General features: G+C 32.8%; 1 protein-coding gene across 1 annotated transcript in view; it reads left to right on the top strand.

Annotated features, from left to right (window-relative positions):
* The window catches only part of LOC139513645 (uncharacterized), a 250764-nt gene that overhangs the window by 88406 nt on the left and 140720 nt on the right, over positions 1-21638 (top strand). The gene's annotated exons all lie outside the window — the stretch shown is intronic.

Here is a 21638-nt window from a genome sequence, read left to right as displayed (position 1 = left end):
GAAATGAGACAAGCAAACGTTAGATGAGTATCAATGCTACATTATCAGAACGATTATAACACCTACATAAGTGACACATACAACATATTTCTCATTCCAAGACTGATTAGACGCGAACCTTGTCATTGTTTTTGTTGGTGCAAAATACAAAAGGTGATAAACCAGAATCTACATACCTGTAATATTACACAACCTTTGAGGAAGAGCTAATGTTTTGCCGTCAAGCAAACAAAAAGAAACTATTTTAGGGGAAATAAATGTTTTAATAACCCACTTAAGGCTTCTCGCCTGTCATCAATTTGTTGGCTTGAAAATAACTTGTAGTCCCGTAAGATCTTTTCTTTTTGCGCCTCACATACTCGATGCTAAAAACTCTCTAATGCTGTTCTGGTTGTCAAAAATAAAATTCCGGTATTAATAATGTATTTTACTAGTATACACTTTACAAATATTGACTTGCAATGAGCAACACGACCTTTGTCCCTGTAAGAGTAGGTTCTGCTTATTGTGCATTTTGATTTCTAACTTATAAAGATAACCACCCACTTTTTGCTCAGCTAATTTACCAGTTGCAAGTCACTGGTAATACAATAAAAAAAACCACGAATAAGTTAAAGCTTTCTAAATAAAAAAAAGAAGATGTGGTATAATTGTCAATGAGACAAGTCTTCACAACAAACCAAATAACACAGAAATTAATAACTATAGGTCATCGTACGGCCTTCAACAATGAACAAAGCCCATAACGCATAGTCAGCTATAAAAGGCCCGAAATAACAAACGTAAAACAATAGTGTCTGTATCATGACAAAGCCTCTATTAATAAATGTTAATATAATACCGTTGTTCAGTTTGCTTAACTATTCACCAGTTTAGATCAGCTGTGAATAAATTATGTTAAAAACTGCCAACTCTTATAAGCAGCAATGAACACAAAGACTTAAACACATTAAATCCTTACTGGTGTTTTCTTTAAGTCAAATTTTTAAAATACATGTTTGTGTAAGTTGTTCGAGAATACATTGCATTTGCGCCAATCAATAAGAAATGACAAGAACTTTACCTATCAGTTTGGATCCATTGTAATTCAGTATTTCTATAACATTTACATGTTTTATTGACGCAAATGAAATGCAATACTTAAGCGCAAAAGTAATATGGATTGTGGCGCAATAAAAAAAAAGCTAATTGATCAGTGTTCGAGATTCGCAATACAAATGTTTTTTGGAAATTTCTTAAAAATTAAAAATTCTTGCGGGTTTTTCTCATTGCTTAAGGCGGTACAATGACCTATAAATGTTAAGTTCATGTTTTTTAATATATGGTGAATGTTTCTCTCGTTATCAAACAAAACATATCTTTTTAGTTTTATAAAACGAAAAATAACCAACAGTTTCTTATTGTTTTTAAGCGGCGAACCCCTCGCACTAGAAAAGTACTTATATCTAATTGATGGACCTGTAGTATTAATATCGCATATCTTGCACCTAATTCATCAGACCACCATCGTTTCGAATGCTCACAATTTTTAGCCAAGATACCTGCTTGTAAACCGTTGATATTCATCATTTCTGATATGAATAGGTATTTATTCTGATATTAACGTCGTTAGTTTGACATTTGGAATATTATTATGTTTATCTGTATATATGATATAATTTTCAGTGAAAAAAAAACTGCGCATTATTGTTTATACTTAGTATATAACTGTAATTAATATTCATGTAAGCATAATCACTATACGGTAACAGTAGTTTTGTTAAACATAAATAACGGTTACTTTGAAACAAAAGAATACGGTAAAAGTCAATTGCACGTACTCAGTTTGAAGCAAAAAGGAGTTGTCCAACTACTGTTTCACTAGCCAGCCAACACTGCTTTGACATATTTAATTCCAACGACCTAGAATTGAAAATGAAAGCAATGGCTGACAGATGATCAAAAGTCAAAATACAATGAGTTATCAGGTAAAGGTTTTATATTATTAGTTCATTATTGATTCAGTATAATAGTTAAGAACTCCAACATGATGTATTCAGACACTTTACGACAACAAACACGGAAGCTGTAAATTCCATTAACCGAAAAAGAGAGTTTATATAAAAAAAGAAGATGTGGTATGATTGCCAAGGAAACAACTGTCCACAAGAGACCGAATGATACAGAAATTAACAACTATACGTCACCGTACGGCCTTCAAAAATGGGCAAAGCCCATACCGCATAGTCTACTGGATCAATGCAAAGTATGCGGGCCACTTTGGTATGCGTAAGACACTAGAGAAAATACGTCAGTCTTACTATTGGCCTTGTTTGCAATCTGTCATTCGGGCATATATCGCTGGTTGCGATAAGTGGGTTACGAGGAAAACCCCGACGAAAAAGAAACGTGATCCAATGGCCATAGTAGAGATAAGAAGTCCTATGTAAAGGTTAGCAATTAATATTCTTAGGAACTTCCGGAAACTGAAAATGGCAATCGGTATTTATTAGTTGTTTCACACTACTATACTAAATGGACAGAGTTTTTCCCTATACCCAATATGGAAGCAAGTAATGTTGTCAAAATAATTGTAGAGGTGAAGTAATAGCTCGATTCGGAGTTCCGACTTGGATTCACTCTCACTAGGGTGGACAATATGAAAGTAGTTTGTTTCAAAAGTTTTGTAAAGTACTTGATATCAAGAAAACCAGGAATATACCCTATCATCCTCAATCGGATAGTATGGTAGAAAAATTCAAAATACGTTGGTTGGTATGTATGTTGATTGGATAAAACACAAGCAGGTGTTGAGAGCGGAAACGTATGAAGACATTAATAAACCCCATGTTACAGAATCACGTGAAATTGAAATAGTGGATGTCATAGATCAGGATGACATAATGAGTGTAGAAGAAAGAGGTCGTTGTGAATGAAAAAGACCAGATGGAATGACTGATATATACTTGGTATATAGGTTCAATTTTTTTGTCTTATATTTGCAGTACCGAGATGGCAAAAACTAAAATTACAATAAGAAAAAAAAAAGGACAGTAGAAATGTTCCACTTCATTTGACTGTAAAGATGAATGAGATAAAAAAAAAAATTCTACGGAGGAGGGCTGTATCTACCATACAGACAAGTCAAAGAACTTATTGAGACACGTGAAATCTGAGGACCATTGGAAAAGGCAGGATCCAGGAGACATACAGACAAGTCAAAGAACTTATTGAGACACATGAAATCTGAGAACGATTTATTTTGAGAAGAATACCGGATTAAAAGAGACTGAGAGCAAGAAAGGGGACTGTATGGTGTCATCTAGACAAGATGAACAAAATGTTGTTTGCAACTCATAATTCCGTCGAATTATTAGAAAAAAAACCTGCTGCAAGGCGTGATAAGTACTTTTACTGGAATACTGGGTTCAGATTATTTTTGATGGTATTTAGTATACTGATGGAAATGGAATACAAGATGACAAACCAGAAAAGGGGAAAGTAAAGTCTATATGAAGGGCACTCTGTTTAACATGAAAGAAGAGGAAAGATTTGTTAGTTTCATGTGGAGTTCAAACATGGCCATTGTTGGATACGAGACTGTAAAGACTGAAACAACCTATCAAGAAGGTAGTAGTGCTGTATATTTATAGTTAAAAAGCCATCTAAAGTTTTTTTTCAGATATTTAGTGGAAGTGTATCTTAAACGGAAGATATTGATTTGTTTTCTCTCAATCAATTCATGACTTTTGAACAGCAGTATACTACTGCCTTTATTGATTAAATAAAGTTTTATTTATTATATTACTGGTATAAAATAATTATTTAATTGTGATGAACGCATGTAAAATTAGGCGTGGGTAATGTTATATTCATTGGTCGTTATGATTACAAATAAGAATGATCTTACTGTACCAATGTCTTGTTTAACGAATGGCGGGAAAGTCAGTGTTTGGGCCGAAGGGTATGGGTGATTGTAAGGAACTATTGTGTTTATAGAAAGGGGAATGTTTCGAAAACACCCCAATTCAAGAAATATTGTATTTACCCTGGAGTATATAAGCGGATGAGGAATACAATTGGGGTTCGGTCGACATTCTCATAAGACGTTCAGTGAACAAAATTAAGTACGTTACATAGCTGTAAGTTATGTAAGCTTTTCTGTCTTAACATGAGTTATCACTGATATGGTCATATTAAAAAAAATTGAATTTTTGAAATACTAAGGTTTTTCTACCTCTGAAATAAATTACCTTAGATGTGTTTGACAACTCTTCAACTCCATACATTATTTGGCCTTTAAACTTTTTTTGTTTCGAGCGTCACTGATGAATCTGTAGACGAAATGCGCGTCTGGCGCAAATATATATTTTTAATCCTGGTATCTATGATGAGATTATTTACAAAGTCGACGACAACTTATACAGAGTATATGTTGGTCAAACATAGAAAGTTGACAGAGCATACTGTCTCACTCGGAGGACATACTGCAATAATTCGAACTGTCTGGTAGTGACAGCCAACTCAAAGGACATGTTTTTTCCAGCCCGCACTGTCTGAAGTGTGACAGATTGTCCCATTAGAACAGGCTGTTTGAGAATCATATTTGGGTATATATAATTGTTTCATTGTAAATTGTTGCTTTTTAGAAAACAGGCAATTGAATATAATTATAATTTACCCTCTTATCGCATTGTAAACAGTCGTGTTTTTTCTACCAAGAAAACATTGAGCAATTGCTAGACGTCTCTATTCAAATAAACCCTAAATTTCTGTGGAAGACAAGTTTGCAATAAAATTCAATAAAAGCTTTTTAAAAATAAATCAATATTCATATGTACACTTTAAATTGTGTATAAGAATGTTTTTGCTAAATCCAATCGGTTCTGCCGCCTTATAGGTCCACTTTTGAATTTTTTTATTAGTATAACTAGTGCTCGTATAGAGATATCGACAAATATAATTTCCACCATATATGAATTAGAATTGAGCATCACATAAAGGAATCGTTTCTTAATTAGAACACGGAAATAGTCACACTGATATAAACAGTATATGCGGTAATAGTCAATTAGTCCCATTTAAACTTTTGAGTTCTATTTCCCGTATACCAACATTCCAAGTGTGAAATTGAAAAATAGTCTCAAAGAAATAATCCACAATGCATTACAACATAAAAAAGGTATCATACGCTATGAATTTATTACTTAGGGATACCATGCGGCATATTTTGTTAGTAGTGAACAAGCTGGTAAACCTTGCTACACAGATGAAAAAGTGATCACTATTGTTGTCTTTTTGCTAAAATGCTTTGTCTTTATGCCTTTGAGCGTTTCTATGACGTGGTTCTGTACTTATATATCCCGTCATTGTGTTATTGTTCTATACTAATTATAGTAATCTTGTCTTTCTTTGCTGCTTATATAATTTGTATATTTTTTTTGTTACATATGACGTGGCTCTGTACTTATACATCCTGTCAGTATGTTATTGCTCTATGATAATTTTGTATTCCTGACTTTTATTTTTACTAATATAATTTGTTTATATGCCTTTTTGTGTTTCTTTGTTTCATATGACGTGGCTCTGTACTGATACATCCCGTCATTGTAGTATTGTGCCATGGTAAAAGTTTGTTTCATATTTGTTTTTTTTAAGTGATTAACATAATAACACAATGTTGACTTCTGTACCACTACTTTTGACATTTTTACCTACTTATGTCTGTTTGTTTTGTTCAGTCATCGTTGTCAATATAATAGAATTGTATGCGACTGTCATAAAAGTTTAGCTAGCTATAAAATCAGGTTAATCTACCATTTACTTAATAGAAATAATAATACTAAGTCAGGATTATGACAATTATCCTATCGTCTGATGTGGCTTCGCCGTGGCTGACAATGTTTTCTCGGGGTAACAATCTGATTTATCACTCTCTCAGCTATGTGTTATTTATATAGTGTGTTTTTCTATGTTGTGGTGATACACTATTGTTTCAGATGAGGGTTTTAAGGTTTGGTACCATTAACACGTGTGAACCCGCTGCAATTGTGTACACCTGTCCTAAGTCAGGAATCTGATGTTCAGTAAATGTCGATTGTTGATGTGGTTCAGAAGTGTTTCTCGTTTCACGTTTTTTAAATAGATAAGATTATTTTTTTTCCCGTTTGTATGGTTTTACACTAAGAACTTTTTAGCTTGCTTTTCGATGTAAGCCAAGGCTTCGTGTTGAAAACCGTACTTTAACCTATATTGTTTTACTTTATAAATTGTGACTATGATGATCTATGATGGAGGTTATCTCATTGGCACTCATAGGATGAAAAATTTTGTCCTGCATTTTTTTTAGCTGCAATCTTTGTCCTGCCTTTTTATTTTTCACTCTGTTCGGTCCTGCCTTTTTTTTTTAGTTTATCCTGACTTTATTTTACCAAAATTGTCGTCCTGACTTTTTTTTTGCAAGTGTCTCATCCTGCCTTTTTTTTACTCAAAACTCCTGTCCTGCATATTTTTTTCAAATTTAATCCTAGCCCCCCATCAAAATCAAATGGTAGCTCCCTTAGAAATCATTAACACGAATATTTATTACTTCCGGGTATATTAAGGTGTATTGGCATTCTCATCTTTCCTAGGTCACTGAACAGAATGTACTGGCAACATATATGCAAGCAATACAAAAAGCTTATGAACAGCCTTGAAAATGAACTTATTTTTTTTTCTCTCAACTAAATTACAGTACAGGTACCAAATCTTCATTATTATCTTACCATCTCGAGACTACAGTTCCAAGTAGTAAATATGTTTACACCTGTTCTAAGTCAGGAAACTGATATTGTTCATAAATGTTTCTGGTTTTTCATATGGATTAGACATTTGGTTTTGCTATTTAAATCTTTTTACACTAGTCATTTTGGGGACCCCTTAAAGCTTTCAGTTCGGTGTGAATCAAGGGTCCGTGTTGAAGTCCGTAATATGACCTATAATAGTTTACTTTTACAAATTGTAACTTAAATGGACGGTTGTCTCATTGGCACTCAAACCACATCTTCTTATATCTATTTACGATAAAATAATGGGTAATTTGATTGATAGATTTTAAAATTATTTCAGCATTATAAATTTCATAAATAAAAAGGTTTTGAAGCTAAGCAGTTCCTTGACGTAAATTCTATTTTAATAGCATGTAAAACGCAAGTTTGACAATAAACAGATCAATCTTGTTTAACTGGATGCTGTTTACACTGTTAATGCAACATGTGTATAGCATGCAATCGTGCACACTCTATTTATTCATTATCATATTCATATGCATGTATTCTAAATCAAGCATTATAATGATGAAATGGAAAAGAACCGTTGGAGCATATTATTATGAGACCAGTAGGATATTTGGTGCATAAAACACCTGGTTTATCCCATTGCCTTTATTTTCAAAGTGCACATTACAAATCAGTACTTTGATAGTCAGTCGCAAGTTGTATCGAAAATAATCATGCTGAAGTGCAATATTTATTCAGAATACACCTCATTCAATAAAATTAACAGTCTTCAATCTGACATAAGATGGGAAAAATCTACATTTGTCGCTTTTTTGACAAGTAACAAGTCATTGTATCGACGACTAACCAGCCATTTTAAAAAGTATCGACGACAAACTAGCCAGGTATACATTTGTTATTGTTTTGATGATATTCGAGATCTTGTAACATTGTTATTAAGTAAAATCTCAAAAATACTGAACTCCGAGGAAAATTCATTACGGAAAGACTATAATCAAAAGCTCAAACACATCAAACGAATGGATAAAAATTGTCATTTTCCTGACTTGGTACAGGAATTTTCTTATGATTTAGGTAAAAAAAAAAGAAGCAAATATGTAACAAACGACAACCACTGATTTACAGGCTCCTGACTTGGGAAGGAAACATACGTACACAATCCGGTGGAGTTAAACATGTTAGCGGAATCCAAACCCTCCCTTAACATGGGACAGTGGTGTAACAGAACAACATAAGAACGACAAATAAAAATCAGTAGAAAGAGACTTAAAAGAGGGACAACAGATACAAGAGGGACAGTCAAACTCGTTAATCTTTCACTCGTCAGATGGATAAATAGTACTACATTTACGTCGCTGGGTACTTGTACATAGCAACATCAAATGGACATTACGTACAGATCTGAGACTACTCGCAGCTAGTTCAATGACAATAGCAAATTTAGAAGAAAAAAATCATCTAAGACTAAATTATCAATCAGTACACATCCAGCATCCAATTGATTAAGAATAAAAACGTCATACACAGAGAAAAACCTGACATTGTGCAATTCCATGATACAGGTATCGACAGAATCGTTTCTAAATTTACAGGCACAGTAAAAAGTATCTCCGTAAAAATGAAAATGTGATATCCCGTTTGAAATATGATGTCTACAGGTACAATCAAACTTCAAAACCAAATCTTTACATCTTGGGAAGAAATTAAGGCTTTATGTAATTTGTGGTAACTGTAAGATGGTACCAAAGGCACATCACCATTCAAAAAGGAAAATTAACAATATGGAACGAAAAGTTGTATATCAGTTTACATTTTTAGTAAGCTTTTCTCATCACTTGGCGTCCGTCGTCCGTCGTCGTTAACTTTTACAAAAATCTTCTCCTCTGAGACTGCTGGGCAAAATTGCACCAAACTTGGCCACAATCATCATTGTGGTATCTGCTTTAAAAAATGTGTCCGGTGACCCGGCCAACCAACCAAGATGGCCACCATGGCTAAAAATAGAACATAGGGGTAAAATTCAGTTTTTGGCTTATAACTCAAAAATCAAAGCATTTAGAGCTAATTGATGGGGTTAAATTGTTAATCAGGTCATGATCTATCTGCCCTGTAATTTTCAGATGGATCGGACAACCCGTTGTTGGGTTGCTGCCCCTGAATTGGTAATTTTAAGGAAATTTTTCTGTTTTTGGTTATTATCTTGAATGTTATTATAGATAGAGATAAACTGTAAACAGCAATAATGTACAGCAAAGTAAGACCTAAAAATAAGTCAGCATGACTAAAATGGTCAATTCACCCCCTAAGGAGTTATTGTCCTTTAGAGTCAATTTTTAACATTTTCATAAAATTTGTAAATTATTACTAATATTTTTCCACTGAAACTACTGGGCCAAGTTCATTATAGATAGAGATAATTGTAAGCAGCAAGAATGTTCAGTAAAGTAAGATGTACAAACACATCACATCACCAAAACACAATTTTGTCATGAATCCATCTGCTTCCTTTGTTTAATATTCACATAGACCAAGGTGAGCGACACAGGCTCTTTAGAGCCTCTAGTTCTCATTGTTTTGGCGACTTACAATCAAATTTCCATTATACATGTTGTATTGGCGACTATTAAACAAGGTTAACATTGTATCCTCAACTACCTATATAAGTATATATACTGTCCATTGTTTCGACGGCATACTACTAGAAAAGTGTATATTATATCGTCAATTAACTCGCTAAGTTTATTGTACAATATATCGACGACATACTATCCAGGTATTCATATTCAAGGTATCTAAAACATATATATAAGAAAATTGTGCATCTATCACCTATAAGATATGTGTACATTTTTCAATAAGACTAGAATACATCTATTCCATTTGACAACACCAGAGCGTGTGCTAAGATTAGAAGAAGAAGTTGGACTGGACACTTTGTTATAATTGGTCAAAATAATCAGATCTCTGATAAAACGTCGCATTCTTAAGTTGAAAAAATGTGTTAATGATCGATCCAATTCGGTTTTCAGAGACAAAGATACTGTGAAATGCTAAGTATGGTGTTGTTCATGTGGACAAAGTTTCAAATAATATCATCTTTGTATGTAAAGCGTACTACTTCGATTGTCTTGTAAAACAATTAGGAATAAATGAGCACTCAGGTACTCCCACATACAAAAACATATATTTTGACAAGGATGAGATTTTGGCGAATCATCAGTCCTTCAATGCTTCAATGAACATTAAATTGAACAACAAATTGGTTTGTATTGGATACCTAAGCTTCACAAAATAGCGTACAAACAATGGTACATTGCTGGCTTATCTGCATGTTCGACTAAAGAATTGTCAATAAGATTGACAAAAGTTCTGCACGCAGAAATACTGTAAAATTGTTTACTTGCGTACTGGTATTAACGATATGTGGAATCTAAAAACCTCTAAAGAATTTCTAGATAATTTAAATCTCGATCTTTTTCTGAAATTAGTTCTATCAAAATCTTTGATATTTCAACCCTGTAAACCACTATTTCCCCGTGTTAAATTGAATAGTCCACAATGCTTTTCAACGTAAAAATGGTAGTATAGTTTTTACGCTATAAATTTATCGCCTTGGGATAAAGGTCAAACGTGCTACACAAAGGAACAAGGAGTCAATATGCTGGAGTTTCTTATTGGCAACATAGTTGTTGAATTTAGAGATAGACTTTTTTTAAAATTGTCGGAATTCCTACGGGGACGAACTGTGAGCCTCTACTTGCCGACCTCTTCTTATCTAAATACAAATAGGAGTTCCTGTAGACTCTTGTCAAAACAAGCTGATCAAAATGCTATGTTATTTAATTTCTTATTCAGATATATTGATGATGTTCTTTCCATTACCATTCCGAACTTTTCTGATTAGGTTCTATTCATATACCCCCAGAACTAAAAATGAAGGAAACAGACATGGTTTCCTTCATTTCTAGACTTTGACATCCACAGTCATCTCAGAACCAGAATCTATGACAAACGAAACGATTTTAAATTTTAAATTATCAATTTTCCCCAGCTTAGTAGCAATATACCAACTTCACCTGCATACTATTATAGGTTATACATTACCAAACTTATTCGGTATTCATTAGTTTGCAGCTCCTAATCGGACTTTATAAAACGTCACCAGAAAGGTGATGGACCAGGATTATGTCAAAAAGCGTCTCGTCCGTTTTCTTAAAAAAGTTCATCGGAAGGTACCAAGACATCATTGATAAATAAATGCTTACCCTGCCGGCGCACCAAATTTTACTCCCGGTTTTTAGTGGAGTTCGTGTTGTTTCTTATTTATAATCTATAACTGTTGATGTAAATATCCTTTGTTTTTTTTAGTCTTTGTTTACTCCTTGGTTTTGATTGTTCTTGTCATATTCCGTATCAACTTCACAAATAATACGCAATGGTCTAGAAGTATAGATTATGTGTACTAACGTTAATAACGTGTTGAAGTATCCTTTTATGTGTCTTTATGAATATTGCTTTTACTGTTTAGTCTGTATTTGGAGATATCCATTTCACGTGACTCTGTACTTATACATCCCGTCATTTTGTTATTGTTTTATGACAATTTTGTTACATATTTGTTTGTTTTTATAGTGATTAAGATTATAAAAAATAGTTGACGGCTGTACCCATATTTTTTGACATTTTTATATCTTTATGTCTGTTGGTTTTGTTCAGACATCGTCAATATAATGGAATTTTATGCGCCTGTCATACAAGTGAGAGGTTTAGCTAGCCATTAAACCAAGTTTAATCAACTATTTTCTACATAAGAAAATGCCTTAGTCAGAAATATGACAGTTGTTTGATGTGTTTCAGCTTTGGATTTGCCATTTGATTAGGAACTTTCCATTTTGAATTTTCCTCGGAGTTCTGTAGTGTTGTGATCTTTTCTTCTGACATTGTATTAACAAATGATTAGCCAGATTTACATTTTTATTATTATACTTCATGTTAAAATGATGATATCGGATATGTTCCTATGTCGAAACTAAAACCTCCTTCCCGTTTCACGAATGTGACCTACCGAATTAGAATATTAACCTGATTTGTAATAACATAAGCAACACGACGGGTGCCACATGTGAAGCAGGATCTGCTTACCCTTCCTGAGCACCTGAGATCACCTCAAGTTTTTGGTGGTGTTCGTGTTGCTAATTCTTTAATTTTCTATGTTGTGTCTTGTGTACTATAGTTGTATTTTTCTTTTTTAGCCATGGCGTTTCAGTTTATTTTCGATATATGAGGTTGACTGTCCCTTTGGTATCTTTCGCCCCTCCTTTACAGACCATAGCCAAGAATATATTAAACGTTGTATCAAATACATACTAGAGAGGTATACATCTTCCATTGAACGGCGATTAACAAGTCAATTATATAAATGCATTTTAAAATATTTCGATGACACACTAGCCAATATAGAACAATGTACATTGTAAGAACGACTTACTAATCAAGTTTTTATTTATTTTACATTGCATAGACCGGTTATTACGAGCATTTCTGGCAATAACTACAATTGCATCCGACAATAATTCTAATTTGCTAATGATATTCAGGACTTTTATTTGAAATCTGACATTCCCCATATATTTTTTTCAATAAAAAAAACCTATCTTATCTTCATGCATCATAGGTAAGCGAAGAGTAACCTTTGTAGATCATCGGACTAAAAGTCGTTGACTCTAAACATCTTTTGTACTTTTTTGCCCCATATTTCTAAACATTTCTAAACATAATTAATTAGATTAAACTAATGTCCTAAAATCCAGGTTAATGCGAATATGAAACACAGTTGGTCTCTGAAATGTTCACGTGTAAATTTGCACGTCAAAATATTTCAAGGATGTTGCATAATGAAGTAATTTTTTAATGAAGTAGACCCCTTTGAGAGCAATTATTTAAAAAAAAAATAGAATATGTCAGATATGGTACAAGAAACAAGGTTCAGAGATATAAATCACTTAAACATCACAACAGTGACTGTATTCTATTTTAAAAACAGTGTGAGCAAGACCATGATTACCGTTTATGTTTTATATAGAAAGATTTCTGTCTAAAAACAGTGTGAGCAAGACTATGATTACCGGTTATGTTTTATATAGAAAGATTTCTGTCTAAAAACAGTGTGAGCAAGACCATGATTACCGTTTATGTTTTATATAGAAAGATTTCTGTCTAAAAACAGTGTGAGCAAGACTATGATTACCGGTTATGTTTTATATAGAAAGATTTCTGTCTAAAAACAGTGTGAGCAAGACCATGATTACCGTTTATGTTTTATATAGAAACATTTCTGTCTAGTTGACCAATTTAAAAGAAGTTGAAACACTTTAGAAATGAATTCTTATGCTTCGTTTGGAATGACAGCTTACCACGGGCACTTGTCTCAATTTTTTTTTCATATATACCTTAATATATACCTTAATATAACATTATATTAAGGTATATAGGAAAATAAATTCTGAGACAAGTGCCTATGGAGCTTACCCTGTGTCCTAGGTCAGAGAGTTATCAGTAAAGTATTTATCCTTGATACACACCAGTTGCGTTATTCAGTTAATCATTATATTAATAACATGTTCATATGTTGTTTGCAGTTGTGTCAATATTGTCTTCTGCTAAATTCATGCATGTGCTTAGATTAGTCTAATTATATTCGTACAATAACCTGTCTGAATGGCAAGGTCATATGTCTGTGTATACACAAAGTACTTTCTAACCTTTGTAGGTCTCCCCTTCCGCGGCAATATGTCAGTTTTCTCAGTATTTCATATGTTCATACTGCATGTAGCACACATCCTGATTTGCTAAACCTGTCTACCTTTATAGTGGGCCTTTGATATTTATTGACCAACATTGAACGACTTTTAACTGGCTTTTTATGACTATCCTGAAGTAATGAGATAGTGTGAGTAGATATAGGAAGATTTGGTAAGAGCGCCAATGAGATAACTCTGCATCCAAGTCACAATTTGTAATAGTAAACCATTATAGGTCAAAGTATGGTCTTCAACATGGTCTATACATCCAGGTTTAATACTCCATTTTGTACAAAAGAAAAGCCTGTACTAAGTCGAAAATATCTATTCGTTTGATGTGTAGGAGCTTTTGATTTTGCTTTTTCATTAGGGACTTTGTTAAATTTTTTTAAACAGTTTGCTGACTTAACAGCATTACGGAAACTCTACTGCACTGATAACAAAACAGGAAACAAGACTACTACTGTGGGGGTGTTAAACCACTGGGGCTACCCACAAGGGACTCGCACGGTCAGTATATTTTGTACTGTATGAAAAATTAAATAACATTTAAAATTAAGTTTGAGCGACGGGTTTAGTGTTGTGTTTAGGTCCTTTGGTGTTATTTCGCTCCACAATAGTTATGCATTGACTTGTCAAACATTTAAAGTCTATCCAACATGGAGGAAGTTATATCAATATACTTTGAACCTGTGCTATAGATGATAACCATTTAGAAATCCTTTAAAGGTTGGAATATAATTCGATATCATTTGTAAATTGATACATATAATAAATTCGATTATAGTCGGCATGTATCCGTATTATTGATAGAAAATACAATCGAGACAAAACAACATGTTTTATGAGTTCGCCATTTACCACTTCAATATTTTTTTTCTTCGTGATTTTTGAAGACCGAACTTACTTATTTTAAGTTATTTAACAATCATAAATGGAAACCATTTAAAACCTTAATTACATTAAACGGACAAAGATAATCCCAATACTGCTATAACTTTCTTTATGCGGTATAGACTTATAAATGTTGTATTTTATGATAAAAACTGAATTATGCGATTGTCAAACGAAAATGATTGATTAAGCATTTTAGTTGAATGTTGCTACAAACTTTAGTGTGTTCATAAACAGTCATATTTTTAGTGCAATGTTTAAAGTAATGGTATTTGCCAAAATTAAATGGTTTTACACTAGTGGATCCCTTTATAGCTTGCTGTTCGGTGTGAGCAAAGGCTCCGCGTTGATTGCCGTACTCTGACCTTTAATGGTTTACTTTCACAAATTTGGACTTGTATGGAGAGTTGTCTCATTGGCACTCATATCACATCTTCACATATCTATTGTGAAACATTACTTATTATGAGTGCTCTATGTTAGCATGTAGGTGCACGAAAATGGCATAATTTACGTAAGAACTAGGTACTTATACTCTTCCAAATATTGACAATATATATATCCCTTTTGTGTATGAAATTCAACATCTGTTACAATATGTGTACACAATAATTAAAATTTCTTATTCAAAATGGAATCTATATCATGTTAAAGACAAATCTCAAAACAGTATTGTTTTTGTGTGTAAATAAAATCCAGGAACCGAAAATGAAGCATGTGATTTTCCTTCACTCTACTTGATACTCTATTACAGAAGTCTTCAAACAAACAGTGTTATAGCTGACTCTATACCAATTGTTCCATCCGACCTATTTCTATATAGAATAACATATATTCAATTGACAATTACAACCGAGCTTCATAATTACCAATTCTATCAAACTGACGATTCTAGAGGCAACAGGAATGCTATATTGGAATTTCAAAAATTCTATGAGAGTACATGCGATCTCAATCCCTCTTCTCGTACAATGTAAAAAAAGACAAACAGTATTCCTTATTTTAAAACAGAATTGAAAGGAAAGACCAAGTTTGTTTCATACAAACGAATGGTCAACAAAGGAACACATATCACTAGTTAAGTACCAGCTTATGAAGTATATAGATAAATCCCAAAAACTATATATAGTATTTCGGGGATTGCATTTCACGACTACATAAAATTTAGACACCTTTTTGTAAATGATATGATTGAGTTTTTCATTCCTTTGAAACCTTTACGGACTTGATCATGATTTTGTTGACCATTTGAAATATCTATATATATATAGGCAACAGTAGTTTACCGCTGTTTTAAAGTCATAAATCGATTGAGAGAAAACAAATCCGGGTTACAAGCTAAATCTGAGGGAAACACATCGACTATAAGAGGAAAACAACTAAAGAACAGAAACACTGAAGTGCAACAAAATACCAAAAGACAATGCAACACATACTAAAACGAACTATAAGATAACAACTGCCATTTTCCCGATTTGGTACAGGACATTTTAAGAAAAAAATGGTAGGTTGAACCTGGTTTTGTGGCTAGTCAAACATCGCGCTTTTATGCAATGTTAAATGTAATATTAAAATGACAACGTTACATGACAGGACTACAGTACAAATAAATGCAAGAACATTCAGGACAGAGAAATACTCAATAAATAATCATATGCCGCACGCTACTGGTGTTACTTTGGTAAAATCACGGACAAGACACATTCATCTTCTTAATTTTTAAACATAAAAGTTGATATTATAAAGTGTTGTATATCATTTTAAAGCTTTTAAACTCTTCTATCAGATTATTGCAATTTTGTATATGTAACAGACCATTTTCATTAATCAAAACTCAATAAAACCTTTATTTTGCAATATAATTTCCTTGTCCCGCGTTACACTTTTAGTTTTGTGAAATTCTGAATACCGTAAAAAACATATAAATTTTATTACCAAACGATATAAAAGTTTGTCTAGAACAAGCAATTCATAATTGGGCGTTGACGTAATGTCGATTTTTTTCTCTCGAAAAGACGGAAATATAAAAAAAGGGATCAAGATGATACAAATTATGTGTTCCATGCACGAAAGGTTGTCGTAATTTTTGTTAAATTGTCCAAAAAAAAGGGAATTCCAGAGCAATCCCCATGTCGAAAGTAAATAATTCTTATACTAGTATTTTGTACAAAGATCACACTTTCGCCTCATGCAATAATCAGGAATTTTAAAAATAAATTCTTATTTTTCGAGTTGAATAGCAATGTCCGACATTTTGTCCCCTTCAAACCAAATTAAACGTTGGGTTACGTTTTCTGTTTTTTCATGATGTTTATTCAATATAGTGCCATTCGCTACATAAAACAATCTTATAATGGATAAAAGTACAAAAAATTATCTCTATTTTGGTATTAAATTCCAATAAATTAAATCTAATATACGAGATATGAGATAAAACTAAAATGTCCGATACAATGTCCCCACATACGATTTTGACGTTATTTAATAAAATATACTTCTAACGTTCCGTTTAATTGTCATTATTGCGGTTTTCACATATTTGGAATACGGCTATTTTAATATTTTGTTGCTTAATAAGAAAACTTTAAATTTAATGTTTTATGTTGAAGCTCAGTACCGATTCATAGAGAAGGGGTTGGGAGAGATTTTCTCTCGGAACTGAAGTGTTTTCCGGACTATAATAGTCGGATCCGCTATAATCTATACTATTAAACGAGAAGACCTCATTTTGGGTGTCGCTTCTCTTCTTTCCACAATAAATTAATCAACACGAAGACCTCATTTTGGGTGTCGCTTCTCTTCTTTCCACAATAAATTAATCAACACGCCTCTGTGTCCTATAGGTACAGTGCATAGTCGCATTTGTCATCCATTCATATGATTATTCAGATTGAGTTATTTTGGGAGAAAAACGAGAAACAGGGCATCCGGATATTGTCCCGTCATTGGACAAAATTTTAAGTCAGATTATACTTCCGGTTTGCGTTTTTCTGTATATATACTACGAATAAAGTGTATTTTCAGAATTCTATCTGCTATCATTTTCAAGTTTACTATCCACGGTGGTCACAGAGTTTATTAAATAGAGAGGGTCTGTATACTATATCATAATCAATGACCACCATGGATCGATTAGAAAACTTAGAATTGAAAGTAAATACACGTTTAGAGTTTATTAAATAGAGAGGGTCTGTATACTATATCAATGACCACCATGGATCGATTAGAAAACTTAGAATTGAAAGTAAATACACTTTATTTATATAGTGAATGTTCATAATATACAGATAAGCGCTAAAATTATTCATGTGCACTTTTGATACCTTTTCTGAAATTCTCCAGTCATTAAATCTTTTACAAAATTCATTGATTACAAAAAAAAGATGTGGTATGATTGCCATGTTGACAACTCTCCACAAGAGACCAAAATGACACAGAAATTAACAACTATAGGTCATCGTACGGCCTTCAACAACGAGCAAAGACCATACCGCATACTCAGCTTTAAAAGGCACCGAAATGACAATGTAAAACAATTCAAACGAGAAAACTATCGGCCTTATTTATGTACAAAAAATGAACGAAAAACAAATATGTAACACATAAACAAACGACAACCACTCAAGTACAGGCTCCTTACTTAAATGTTCATAACATACTAAATGTCATCTTCGCTAGCCAAGGGTTACGATCCACTCCCGCTCTCTTCACCCTTGGCGGATTGAGCCAACATTTGTGAAAACAATGTTGCGCCATCTGCCGGAAGATTTAAGTCACGTCCGTTCCGAATACATCATTCTTGACCAATGGTAGCACTTGAACTCTTCAATTTGGAGGTAAAAACACGGTAGTGTCTAGATTCTACACACTTGGTAAAGCCGGAAACGAAAATATACGTCAACATTCATACATTTGTGCATGAAACATACACAGGAACTTCTATTAGTTGATTAAAAACATTCAAGTTGTCACTAAATATAGTCGTATGTTTAGGGATGTAAAGACTTGTTGCACAATAAACACATGGCAATTGTTTACAAACACTTTCTACATATACACGTGATCATGTTAAAGGCGTTTTTTGATTGGATTTTCGAGTTTCGACTGCAACCAATAAAAATCCTTACCCTGTGTCTCCGAAATTTTATCTCAATCCGCCAAGGGTGAAGAGAGCGGGAGTGGATCGTAACCCTTGGCTAGCGAAGATGACTAAATGTATATTCATATTGAAATTGATAAAAAACCACAAATTGGGAATTTTGGAAATAAAGGAGGAGGGATTAAAAAACTGAACATTTTCCTGTCCCCAATAACCTATGATTTATGATACTTTTGCTGAAATTCTCCAGTCATTCAATATTTCACAAAATTCTTCTAACAACACTTTACATACTTTAAACTACGCTCTGAATGACCGCGATTTCGCGGGTGTGTTCTAGTACAAATAAAAAGAAAAAAAAACAGCAATGATAATTGTTCCCGCTAATTCCCTTGCATATATTTGTGCAGAACTGACATGCTAGATATGCCGTAGTCCTTTCGCCTTGACATTCTAGAGTGCAAAGATGAGTGCATTTGCAGTGCATAGTTAAAAAAGTAATCGATTGCCTTCATAATTAAAATGTATATAAAACAAATGGTTTCAATTCAAGTTATTTTTTTATTTTTAATTTGTTAATAAAACTAAAGCTTAACATCTTTTATCTAAGAAAAAACAATTAATCCTTTCTTAGGAAAAAAAATCAACCCTTTAAAATTTATTGTAAAAAGCCATCTGAACAACATACATTCCAACGTTTTTATTTTGGCTTACGTCTTTGAGTGTGTAACGTTAGGTGGCGACGTATCAAATTTACAATAGAACATTTAGACATACTCATAGTTATCAAAGGTTTATTGGATATTCAAGTTATCAAAGGTTTATTGGATATTCAATGTGTGCAATGAATATACAACTGCAGATTTGTTTTGTTTCATTCTTTCGCAATAATAATATAAACAACAAACAAACAAACAATTGAAATTTGGCTGATTATTTGTCATGGCATTTATTCAACAATATTCAAAAATATAAACCAACAAACAACCAACATCAACAAACTGGCCAACAAGTTAAAACTTGATGACAATTGGTCACTGAAGGGAAACCAACAGTAAATGGATAACAATTTCTAGCTGCTAGAATATTCAGGTTTCATTGGATCTGCCGATGAATATTGAAACGTCTGACACTTTTGATGATACATGACAATCTAATAGGGACATTCAAAACATTTGGATCTGTTCACCATGTAATCTGAAAAATAAACTAAAAACAGCAGCAATTTTGTTTGCCAAGAGAGGGATGGTGGGTTGTGCAATCTTGTTGAAATATACTTGGAATGAAAATTTAGCGGGAGCACGTGCTTATATATGACCAAAGTCCACGAGGCGCTTCAAATCATATTCTTTCGTGTGTTTAAATATATGGTTGTAATTATTTAAATGGCAAAACGTAATTTATGGACTTTTGAAACACTATAAACAACTAAATGTATTTTTAATGCAATAAATCAATTTTATTATTAGATCATTAAAATTTAATAATTTAATGCGCCAGTCAACATTGGACTTATCAGTGACGCTCCGGTCAAAATAGTATAGAAAGTCAAACAAAGATAAAGACCATTGATGACCCAAAATTATAAAAAAAATCGTGACAAATACGGCTAAGGTGAACTATGTCGGGAAAAACAACATCCTGTATTTAGAATAATTCATACTTTTGCAAACAGTAATTTTATAAAAATTATGACTTACTACAGAATAAAAACGAACACGTAAAACAACCAAGGTCAGGACATAAAACAGTACAACAGAACCACGCATTGTCTGTCACACGACTAAATCGACGCCACAAAAGTGACGTCACATGTAAATTTAAAAAAAATAGATATATTTCTAAAAAATAGATATAATTCAAGATTAAGTTTGTAATTATTGTATTTGATGTATTTAATAACAATTACAATACTATTGATATAGAATTGTGTTTGTAATTAGATAAATAAAATTATTATCTAGCTATATCGTACCCGAGATGACCATGATCAAGTTCCGTATGCATTGCTACAATCACACACCCTTTCCTTCGATCATGAAATTACCAAACGGGACTTGCTCCCGGATTATTGGTTGTCATGTGTTACAAGACGCGTGCTTCAATTGGATATAAACTCATCATAGATACCAGGACTAAATTTTGTATATACGCCGGAATAGAAATTGCTAATCATTCACAAGCACTTTCATTCAATCCCAGTTGTGATGGTATAAGTCAATCTTCAATTTTAACAGTAGTGTTTAATGACGGTGTTTTTGTCGTTACATCATATTTCCTTTTTTTTCTGTGTCTGTCTTTTTTTCAAGTTTTGACTTTTGATTGCTCCCCTATGCATCTTCATTTTCCTTAGCTTTTTGTAGTCTGTTTATAATCTAGAAAATTTAAAATAAGTATGCGAGTAACCTATGGGAAATTCTTCACTATCTGATGACCTTCATCTTATCGGTATGTTAAGTACTTTTGAACATCTATATATATAATTGTTTATTTGTAATGAAAAAAATGTGAAATATTACAGATATTTATAATCTTCCTGGTGCTATATGTGTAGAAAATGTTTTTTTCTTCGCCAACCGGCATACAAACTAAACAAATATTCGTACATATAGAAACAAATGGATTAAATTATAAAAAGGGTTTTCTTTGAAAGCATTTATATTTTCTACATTTTGCGCAACCTTTCCAAATCATTAATGAAAAAATGTTCAAAACTTAATTAACCAGAATATCAATGTTTTCTAAATACAAAGTCTTCTTCGAAATGGATGGCAAAAAAAGTAGGCAGTTGGTACTTTTAAAAGAGATGCTTACTTTATCAGGGTTCTACAAGTTTCGTGGTTCAAGAAGTTTGGGAAAATGATACGACTTATAGTTTGATTTTAACAAAATGAAATTGTTTTATTTAAAACAATTATAAATTCTTAATGCATTTTTTAAACTAATAAGTTTGTTTAAGACATACAGTTTGTAAATTCTGAAAAAAAGATAAAATATGATTTATAATACCTACTGGTGTGTGGCATCAGTGCCACCCGGAACTAACAAATCTTCTTAAATGGTCTTACTATTATCATTTATAGCATG

Source organism: Mytilus edulis, chromosome 2 (assembly GCF_963676685.1).
Source record: "Mytilus edulis chromosome 2, xbMytEdul2.2, whole genome shotgun sequence".
In the NCBI taxonomy this organism is placed as follows: Eukaryota; Metazoa; Mollusca; class Bivalvia; order Mytilida; family Mytilidae; genus Mytilus; species Mytilus edulis.
This window is presented reverse-complemented; position numbering and strand designations above follow the sequence as displayed.